We start from the raw sequence: 7822 nt of genomic DNA, 5'->3' as shown, positions 1-7822 counted from the left end.
TTGCAGGAACTGGGCCTGGCTAGTCTAGGGAAGAGAAGGACCAGGGGAGACAGGATAGCGGTCTTCCAGTATTTGAGGGGCTGTCCCAGAGAGGAGGAAAGGGTCAAGCTATTTTCCAAGGCACCAGACAAGGAATAATGGATGGAAACTGAACAAGGAGAGATTCAACCTGGAAATAAGGAGAAACTTTTTGACAGTGAGAACAATCCACCCATGGAACAGAAGTTGCCTTCAGAAGGAGCTTCATCCCTGGAGGTTTTCAAGAAGAGAGTGGGCTGCCCTCTGTCAGAAATGGTGTAGGGTCTCCTGCTTGGGCAGGGGGCTGGACTAGATGACCTACAAGGTCCCTTCCAACTCTGATTATCTGTTAAATCTGTTAAATCTGAATACAGAAAGATAAGATAGATGATAGATAGATAGATAGATAGATAGATAGATAGATAGATAGATAGATGATAGATAGATAGATACAGACATGCAAGAAATTCATAATATTTCACAAGACTTTCAGAGCCTGACAACTGCAATAATATCAGATGAAATCATCTTTTTTCCCTCAAATGAAAGAGTATAATTTTTATTACTCAACTTTTCACGGGAAAAGAAAAGCGAGCTGCCTACTATAATACAATCTTTCATCATAGGGAAGAAAAGATGAAGCAAAATATAGACTTTTTCTCATCTGCTCCAACTGGGCACGTGGGCAGATGATTTGCTTTAATAAAGCATGATCTGATTCCACAGAACGTCACAAAAAGAAAATGAATTTTATTGTATTAGGGAGAGGAAGGATGGATTCATTTTGCATTACACTCTGTCTCCCTGGCCAAGACTGAATTCCGCCAATAAGCTGCAAAACAAGATATCACACACACACACACACACACACACACACACACACACACACACACACACGTATATACCCATGCATTATGGACACAGTGAAGACATTATCACATTGCTCATACTGTTCCCAAAATATTATATTTCAACATCGTTTGTCAGAAGGAATTTATCTGCAACATTCATGGCATTGCTTTTATTTTATTTGATTAGTTTCGATGCTTAGACGCAGGGGCTTAATCGAGTATTTATTTATTTATTAAGCAACTCTGGGCAGCCCTCAGCAAACAACTATGCCATAGGATGGATGGATGTATGCATTTATTTATTTATTTTATTCATTTATTAAATTTATATTCCACCATTATTTTTATAAGCAATTCGAAGTAGCGAACATATCTAATGCTCCTTCTTCTTGCTATTTTCCCCACAACAACCTTGTGAGGTGAGTTGGGCAGAGAGAGAAGGATTGGCCAAAAATCACCCAGCCAATTTTCATGCCTAAGGCAGGACTAGAACTCAACGTCTCCTGGTCATTGGCCCAAAGTCACCCAACCAGCTTTCATGCCACAGGTGGGATGACAACTCACAGACTCCTGGTGATTGGCCCAAAGTTATTTAGTTGGCTTTCATGCCTATGGCAGGACTAGAACTTACCGTCTCCTGGTGATTGGCCCAAGGTCAAAGGGGGCCAGAACAAATCATTTCCTGGTGATTGGCCCAAAGTCATCCAGTTGGCTTTCATGCCGAAGGCAGGGGGTTTAAATTTGGTAAGTTTACCAGAGTCACCTATCTGTGAGTTGAGCGGCTTTATCAATTGATTTAATAAATAATAATAAAATAAGATCCACCTGTCCTCTTGCTTTAGGGCAGTGACAACTTGAAGTTGTGGCACCTTTCACTCCAAGAATTCTCCAACTAGCATGGAAGCTGAAGTCCACATATCGAGAATTGCCAAACTGGCGTACAAGGTTTTCACCAGAAGCAGGAATGCGCCGTTTCCCACTGACCAAAATAGTTCCATTCTCCTGAGGTGAAGGATACATTTGAGTCAAGTTTATCAGACATCTGGGCTCAGGTCAGTCCAGTCTTTCCTTGCAAACCCAAAGAAGTTTCTTGTTTTGCACCCTGGTGGAAATGCAAATGAACATCTTTTCAGTCCCAAACAGGTGTTGGATGAACTCTACAATCTCTGGATTCTACTCAAGCTTGGTGACATCCCAGGGGATCTCAGGATTGAACTGGCTGTGAAGGGAAGGAGAATTAAGTAATGGGGTGCAAGGACTCAAACAGCTGGAATGACCTAAGGAGTAGCATAAGGCAGGGGTGGGGTTCAAATTGATTAACAACCGGTTCTGTGGACTAGGTGGCTAGGTGGGCGTGGCCATGTTACTGGGTGGGCAGGGCTTCTTCCTCTTCTTCTTTTTTGGTAGCACCCCCTCCATTTTGGGGGCCTTCTGGGCCTTAGGGAAGCCTCCTGGGGGGGCATTTTTGCTCCCAGGAAGCTTCCCAAGGGGGGCCAAGAAAGGCCAAAATTGGAGCGCAGGATGGTGATGGTGCTGCGGCCCTCCCTCCATTTTTTGCCTTTCTGGGCCTCAGGGAAGCCTCCTGGGCGAAGCAGTAAGACAGCGAGGGGAATCTCGGAACAGCTGATCATCAGAACAGCTGATCGTCGGGAGAGAAAAAAAGAAATACCTTAAGGAGTGACTGGGTGGAGAAGAAGGCAGTCAGCGATGTCGAGCATGCGTGATAAGGACTGACTGGGCGGGGAGGGGCGGGGCCAGCCAGGGGCACGATTTACCAGTTCTCCAAACTGTGCAGAATCACAACAACCGGTTCTATAGAAGTGGTCTGAACTGGTAGAATCCCACCCCTGCATTGTGGTTGGAACAGAGTCTACTTGTAGGAGAAGAGCAGGCAGAGCCAAGGGGTGGAGTTAAGCAAGTCATCAACCTAGAATCACTATGTTGTCACAAACAGTCTACATTCAACCTCTGTTGGACTCTGTTGACTCTTATCTGGCACCAATCTAGTACAAGTAGTCCTTGACTTACAAATGTTCAGTTACTGACCATTCAAAGTTACAACGGCATTGAAAAGAGTGACTTATAAGCGTTCTTCACATGATCCTTGCAGCATCCCATAGTCATTGCTTGGCAACTGGCATATGGTTCCCTTTTGTGATCTTTGGACAAGCAAAATCAATGGGGAAGCCAGATTGACTTAACCACCATGTTACTAATTTATCAACTGCAGTGATTCACTTAACAACTGCGGCAAGGAAGGTCATAAAATGGGGCAAAACTTACTTAACCTCGGTTCCTCAGTGGCACAATGGTCAGAGTACAGTACTGCAAGCTACTTCTGCTGATTGCCTGCAATTTGGCAGTTCGAATCCCACCAGGCTCCAGGTTGACTCAGCCTTCCCTCCTTCCGAGGTCGGTCAAATGAGGACCCAGATTGTTGGGTTGCAAGAGGCTGACTCTGTAAACCGCTAAGAGAGGGCTGGGAAGCACTGGGAAGCGGGATATAAGTGGGAAGGAAGGAAGGAAGGAAGGAAGGAAGGAAGGAAGGAAGGAAGGGCTGTGGTGGCACAGTGATTAGAATGCATCATTGCAGGCTAACTCACTGCTCACTGTCAGCAGTTCGATCCTGACCACCTCAAGGTTGACTCAGCCTTCCATCCTTCCGAGGTGGGTCAAATGAGGACCCAGATTGTTGGGGAGGCAAGAGGCCGGCTCAGTAAACCGCTTAGAGAGGGCTGGGAGCACTATGAAGCAGAATATAAGTAAATGCTACTGCTATTAACAAATGTCACTTAACATTAGAAATGTATGTCTTAGTTGTAATTGTCACTCAAGGATAACTTGTGGTAAAGAGGTGGTAAGCAACAGTTGAATGGATCATTTTATAAATAATCCCGCCTACCATGGCGTCTATTTTGTGAGGACCCCAATAACCTGTTCTCCAGATGTGTCCCCCTGCTTCAAAAAAACGATCTCTTCTTGCTTTTCTCTCTGTAGAGGATTCTGCGGTCCTTTGTTCCATGCAACTGCCTGCACCACATTTTTCTGAGCTCCCGCACCTTGATTGAAGAGTCGATTGTGTTCTTCTGTTTCAGCTTCCCCTTCCGTGGCAAAGAAAGAACGTCTAAGCGATTGCCCCGCTGGCCTCCCGTCGCACCTTCAGGCCTTCTACAGCTTCCTTGCGCTTGTCAGAACCCCACGGAAACGGGCTTTAGTGCCCGCGGAGCTTGCTCAGCATCCACAAGCGACTGATTTGTTCAAGAAAGTCTAAAGGGGCCTCTGGATAAACGGTTGGATTGGAACAATCGCTGGGAGATAAAGCTGGAAAGGCTTTCTTCGCCAGGAGGGGGGAAGACCTCGCCTGCAGGGAGGGTTGCTTGGGATTCAGGCGCAACATCGCTGCAAGGCCTCCTGTGTTTTTCATAAAGGCGAAAGCAGGGACTTCTTGGCGTTCTTCTTCGCTAATTCTGAGACAGCCTGGAAGATTGGATGAAAAAGCTGACAAGGGACACGTAAATGCTGGCTGTGTTACCGCACAAAGAAAAGGGAGGGAAGAGGAGAAGGAAGGAATAAAGGGAAGGAAGGAGAGGAAGGGAGGAAGGAAAAGTGGATAGAAAAAAGAGAGGGAAGAGGGGAAGGAAGGAAGAACAGAAGGAAGGAAGGAAAAATGGATAGAAGAAAGAGAGGGAAGAGGGGAAGGAAGAATAGAAGGAAGAATAGAAGGAAGGAAGGAAAAATGGATAGAAGAAAGAGAGGGAAGAGGAAGGAAGGAAGAATAGAGGGACAAAATGGATAGAAGAAAGAGGTAAGGGGAGAAGGAAGGAAGGAAGAATAGAGGGAAGGGAGGGAGGGAGGATAAATGGAGAGGGAAGAGGGAAGATAGAGGGAAGAGGAGAAGGAAGGAAGGAAGGATGGGAGGGAGAGAAGAGGAATAGAGGAAAGGAAAGGAGAAAGAAAAAAAATTGGAGATGACCCCAATCCTTGGAAAAACTGAAAAACTGGGGGGGAAAATGTTTCCTGTCGCTGATGCCATCAGAGAGAGATGCTTTAAAGAACACACACACACACACACACACACACACACACACACACACACACACACACCAGCTAGTGATAGACAAGGCTCCATTAAGCCACAATGAGTCAGAAGCGACTGATTTATGGAACGGCAACAAGCAGCAATCTTTGCTCAGGGGCGTCTGCAGGGAATTGTCCGAAAAATTAGAACGGCAACTGCCATGGAAGCTCTGCCTGTGTTGTTGTGTGCGTGCGTGTGCGTGTCGCAAATGCACATAAAAGACAGGCCGAGTCTCACTGCAGCATCGCAGGCGGCTTCATGATTTCTTTGACCAGATCCCTGCAGAGACCTCGGTCCCTCCTCAGTGCTGACCATGGGTCCTTCAAAACAAGAGGACGGGGATCTCATTGGGGCCTCCGATCTGTAGATCCCCCGAAACCCAGATCCTGCAGGGACCCGTGAACAGAACGGAGCTGGAAACCGCTTGCAGAGAACCGAACTGTGCTGTGCACTAGGAATTTAGCAAACAATTAAGGGGTCTCTTCCCCCCCCCCAAAATCAATCAGGCTAAATTATCTGCCACAAGAGAAGCTGATCTTAATGGGATTTTTGCTGTGGGTTGGCTTGTTTGTTTTTGGGGAAAATAGGAAACATCTCCAGAATGGAAAGGGCTTGAGCCAATAGAAACCTGTCGCAGAAATAAATGTCACGTCAGGATGCAATTACAAAGCCAACATTGATCGCTGTGAGTAATCAATAGGAGACACTCGAGTGTTTCCCTAATTCAGGACTCCAAAACAATAAATTGGACTGGCAGAAAAAAAAAAAATCCTCCAGTACAGAAGAAATTATACTTCCGTTGCTCCTCCTCTGAGAATATTTTCCCCCTCATATACAGGTAGTCCTCGAATTACAACCACAATCGGGTGGACAGGGATGCCTGTTGTTAAGTGAGACAGTTCTGAAATGAGTCGTGCCTAATTTTATGACCTTTTTGCATCACAGATCGTTCTTAAGGCAATCCAGTCTCTCCCGTTGCTTTTCCTTGTCCGATACTTATTATCTTGTAAACAATTGGCCAATCAAATAAATAAAAAATAAATAAATAAATAAAAAAAGTCGCAAATTGGGGATCACAGGACTTGGGTCAGGGAAACAGTTGTAAGTACACGCCAGTTGCCAATGACCTGAATTTTGATCGCATGACAGCGGGGAGTCTTTGACGGTCATAAGTCCAAGGGCTGCTTATAAGCAGGGGTGGACTTTAAAAAATTTCAACAATGGGTTCTCTGCCTGGTTGCTGGGTGGGCGTGGCCATGGTGGGTGTGGCCATGGTGGGTGTGGCCTAGTCAGCCTCCTGCACCATGGTGGGGGGAGTTTCAGGGCTCCGGAGGCTTTTCTTGAGCCTCCGGGAGAGTGAAAACAGCCTCCCCAGCCTCCGGAGGCTCTGTGGAAGCCGGAAATGGGCCCGTTTCCTGCCTTCTCAAACTTCTAGGAGGCCCGTTTTTTGCCCTCCCCGAGCCTCCGCGCCTGCCCTGCACTTCCCTCTATCCAAAACGGACCACGTGGGGGTTCCAGGAAGGGGCGGGGCGGGGTGGGCAGGGCCAGCCAGGAGTGGGATTGGGTTTTTTTCCAAACTGTGTAGAACAGGGGTCCCCAACCACTGGTCCCCGGACCGGTACCGGTTTGTGGATCATTTTTTACCGGGCCGCAAAGCTTGGGCGCCGCCATCTTGTTTCGACGGCGCTTCTGGGTTTTCGGTTGGAAAGCGGCATTTGGGTGCTCGCGCCTTAGCTTCATCGAAGGGGGGGCGGCTTCGAACGAAGAGCCGTCCCGATGGCGGTGGAGTCTCACGTTACTCAGGTACCGGTCCGTGGAAGAATAAATAATCGTAAAACCGGTCCCTGGTTCAAAAAAGGTTGGGGGCCACTGGTGTAGAACATAAAGCCAATAAGGTAGGGGAACGGTCTTTCCAAAGGGGCAGATCCACAGGCCGTGGCGTATTCCATCTCGAACATGATGCGAAGTCCAGGAGATAAACATCATCCAGGGAAGAAAACACCAGGGATCCTTCGGCTTGAGAAGATGCATAACAAACTTTAACATCAGGCACACAGCTGGAATCACAGTAGAACAGGGAAGAAACGGTCTTTGCGGGAGAGTCAGGGCAGCCTTTAGTGAAAGGGAGCCAGCTAGAACAAAGTGATCCACATCCATCACGGAGGAGAGGAAACCAGCTGAAATCACTTCTGTAAAGTCACTTTTTCTCTTGAGTCCAATCACTATTGCCCGTGACCACAGTCCTAGAATACCATGCCCCATACTACCGGACAATGCCCGCAGCCAGTAGGTTTGCTGAATGAAAGAATATTGCAGAAGTCTACCTGCTAAAGAGCAGAAAATCCCCAGTCCTAGACCTGAAATAACAGACGCTGTGCTGAGCAACCAAGGAAGGGCATTGGCTTCGTCAGTCTCCGATGCCATAGCAAGCGGCAGGTCTCCATGCACAAAATCTCGTACATACAGCCCATTGTCTGCAAAATCTTGAGGCCTTCTGTAATTATCACAAAGAAAGCGTAATGAGAAGCCTTAACCAATTCTGACTCTTCTTCCTCCCAACGGCCTGAACCGAGGCGCCCATTCAGCGGCGGTTAGGGGCTCCCCCGAACCCCTGAGAACCCCCAGCAGCCCAGCTCTGCTTATAAGTCACGTTTTTCAGCACTGTCATGACTTTGAAAGGCCACTAAATGGATGGTTTTAAGTCAAGGACTCCCTGTGTTTCTTTAAAGGGATCAGAAACCGGCGACCATTTGCACCTTAGATAGAACAGCCAAATCTCTGCCAAAAGGTTTTCTCAAAACAAGTAAGAAACATCCCAGAACGTAGGCCACCCAGCGGCCCTGGTTTTTTAAAAAGGAGATTAAAAACCGTTTCT

General features: G+C 47.2%; 1 pseudogene; it reads right to left on the bottom strand.

Moving 5' to 3' along the window:
• Positions 1–4080: 4080 nt before the first annotated feature.
• LOC148130631 (transmembrane protein 267 pseudogene) lies at positions 4081–7388 on the bottom strand (annotated as a pseudogene).
• Positions 7389–7822: the final 434 nt, after the last annotated feature.

Source organism: Notechis scutatus, chromosome 4 (assembly GCF_049901735.1).
Source record: "Notechis scutatus isolate UNSWTSFEM ecotype Mainland chromosome 4, rNotScu1.2, whole genome shotgun sequence".
Lineage (NCBI taxonomy): Eukaryota > Metazoa > Chordata > Lepidosauria > Squamata > Elapidae > Notechis > Notechis scutatus.
The sequence above is the reverse complement of the archived record's forward strand: the minus strand, read 5'-3'. Positions and strand labels throughout refer to the sequence as shown.